General features: G+C 47.8%; 2 non-coding genes across 2 annotated transcripts in view; both read right to left on the bottom strand.

Annotated features, from left to right (window-relative positions):
- The window catches only part of LOC149520470 (5.8S ribosomal RNA), a 156-nt gene extending 63 nt beyond the window's left edge, over positions 1-93 (bottom strand). The window contains exon 1 of the ribosomal RNA XR_016326660.1: positions 1-93. This exon is cut by the window's left edge and continues 63 nt beyond it. This is a non-coding gene — a ribosomal RNA (5.8S ribosomal RNA).
- A 126-nt stretch (positions 94-219) lies between these two features.
- Positions 220-2,028, bottom strand: LOC149520469 (18S ribosomal RNA). Its single transcript, XR_016326362.1, has one exon. It is a non-coding gene; the product is annotated as an 18S ribosomal RNA (ribosomal RNA).
- Positions 2,029-3,034: the final 1,006 nt, after the last annotated feature.

Here is a 3,034-nt window from a genome sequence, read left to right as displayed (position 1 = left end):
GATGGTTCATGGGATTCTGCAATTCACACCAAGTATCGCATTTCGCTACGTTCTTCATTGATGCAAGCGCCAAGATATCCGTTGCCGAGAGTCATTTCATTTTTTCACGACAAAAGGAGTCGCAGCACCACTGGCGCACGCACCGTGAATGAGATGGCAATGACGCGTGCGCTCCATTTTTGTTTCGATTCCTTAGCGCGAATCGCGCTAGGGGTTCAACAATGATCCTTCCGCAGGTTTACCTACAGAAACCTTCTTACGACTTCTCCTTCCTCTAAATGATAAGGTTCAATGGACTTCTCACGACGTTGCGGGTGGCGAACCATCCACATCGTCACGATCTAAACACTTCACTAGACCATTCAATCGGTAGGAACGATGGGTGATGTGTACGAAGGGCAGAGACATAGTCAACGCGAGCTAATGACTCGCGCTTACTAGGAATTCCTCGTTGAAGACCAACAATTGCAACGATCTATCCCCATCACGATGAAATTTTGAAGATTACCCGAGCCTGTCAGCCAAGGCTATAGACTCATTGAATACATCAGTGTAGCGCGCGTGCGGCCCAGATCATCTAAGGGCATCACAAACCTGTTATTGCCTCAAACTTCCTTGGCCTAAGCGGCCATAGTCCCTCTAAGAAGCTAGCCACGAAAGATCACCTTCGCGTAGCTAGTTAATAGGCTGAGGTCTCGTTCGTTAATGGAATTAACCAGACAAATCACTCCATCAAGTAAGAATGGCCATGCACCACCACCCATAGAATCAAGAAAGAGCTCTCAGTCTATCAATCCTTACTATGTCTGGACCTGGTAAGTTTCCCCATGTTGAGTCAAATTAAGTCGCAGGCTCTACTCTTGGTGGTTCCCTTCCATCAATTCCATTAAGTTTCAGCCTTACGACCATACTCCCCCTGAAACCTAAAGACTTTGATTTCTCATAAGGTACCAGCGGAGTCCTAAAAGTAACATCCACCGATCCCTGGACGGCATCGTTTATGGTTGAGACTAGGACGATATCTGATCATCTTTGAGCCCTCAACTTTCATTCTTGATTAATGAAAACATCCTCGGCAAATGCTTTCGCAGTTGTTCATCTTTCATAAATCCAAGAATTTCACCTCTGACTATGAAATACAAATGCCTCCGACTGTCCCTATTAATCATTACTTCGATCCCAAAGGCCAACACAATAGGACCGAAATCCTATGATGTTATCCCATGCTAATGTATACAAGCGTAAGCCTGCTTTGAGCACTCTAATTTCTTCAAAGTAATAGCACCGGAGGAACAACCCGGGTAATTAAGTCCAAGAGTGCATCACTGACAGTAGGGATGAGTAGACCAATGCTTACCGTGAGACAGATCGGATGACCCAACCCTAGTTCCAACTATGAGCTTTTTAACTGCAATAACTTAAATATACGCTATTGGAGCTGGAATTAACGTAGCTGCCAGCACCAAACTTGCCCTCTAATGGATCCTCGTTAAGGGATTTAGATTGTACTCATTCCAATTACCAGACTCAGAGAGCCCGATATTGTTATTTATTGTCACTACCTGCCCGTGTCAGGATTGGGTAATTTGCACGTCTGTTGCCTTCTTTAGATGTGGTAGCCATTTCTTAGGCTCCCTCTCCGAAATCGAACCCTAATTCTCCATCATCCGTCACCACTATAGTAGGCCACTATCCTACCATCGAAAGTTGATAAGGCAAAAATTTGAATGATGCGTCACCGGCACAAAGGCCGTGCGATCCGTCGAGTTATCATGAATCATCAGAGCAACGGGCATAGCCCGTGTCAACCTTTTATCTAATAAATGCATCCCTTCCAGAAGTCAGGGTTTGTTGCACGTATTAGCTCTAGAATTACTATGATTATCCGAGTAGTAGATACCATCAAACAAACTATAACTAATTTAATGAGCCATTTGTAGTTTCACAGTCTGAATTAGTTCATACTTACACATGCATGGCTTAAATATTTAAGACAAGCATATGACTACTGGCAGGATCAACCAGGTAGCATTCTTTCGGGACGTTAGCACCGCGTGGGCCTTGACACATCGACCGAGCGACGAAAAGAGCCCGACATAGAGCACAAGCATCGTGCGTGTCGAGCACATGAAATGTGTAGCATCGAATGAACGGGGGCCGAGAGCTCACTCCCGCTAAATGTTCCGTATCTGAGAGCACGATTGAACATCGGTGCACCAATGTGGTGATGGATGATTGGGTGGCACGCTTGGGACACCGGCCACGATTGACGTTTGACCCGTGGCCCCTCGGGACACAAGACAGATGAGGGATGGTGAGACATCCGATTTCCATCGATTCAGGTATGCAACACAGGATCCCGATCTTTCCCCCTGGGTACGATGACCGCATGGGGGGAGATTGAAGAGGATGACGAGTTGACAATTCAATGCATCGAGCACGGAGCCTGCCAATACGCACAACCATAGCACCACTCATATGCCCATTGCGTACAAGTGGTAGCATCCACGCGCGCTGGTCCACAACCCACCCGATTGATTACACGACGAGGGAGCAGAGGAAACAAGGTGCAAGGCCACGCCACAACTGCTTGGCACAAGAAAAATATGAGCAAGGGCCACGAGACTGCCCTTGATATCTGACAGGTAATAACAAAAAGACACTACCAATGCTTGGCCCGGTCAAGACCATACGTGTGAGCTTCGCTGACACCACCCCAGGGGGATGTTGCCTGATTCAGGGACTTGTTCCTAGGGTCTCAGGTAGCGTCGATTGCGTGCATGGCCTCGTCGAGGCCTAGGCATTTTTGTGGCTAACAAGAAGGGACTACGAGATCGTCAAATATCGAGAGACCTGGCCGGGCCAAGCCCATAATCGCGACTTCTGCTCGTACCACCCCAGGGAGCCATTGCTCGATTCAGAGACTTGGTCTGGGGTCTAGGGCAGCATCCACCGCATGCACGTGCTCGAGCTCAGCTCTCATTTTTTGTATGCACGCCAATCGGTTGAGGCCATGGGTGCCTGCCGGTTACCA

The sequence above is a fragment of the Durio zibethinus genome, chromosome 1, assembly GCF_047325235.1.
Source record: "Durio zibethinus cultivar Kanyao isolate XHJ-2024 chromosome 1, ASM4732523v1, whole genome shotgun sequence".
Lineage (NCBI taxonomy): Eukaryota > Viridiplantae > Streptophyta > Magnoliopsida > Malvales > Malvaceae > Durio > Durio zibethinus.
Note: the sequence above shows the minus strand (reverse complement) of the source record. Positions and strands in the feature narration are given on the sequence as shown.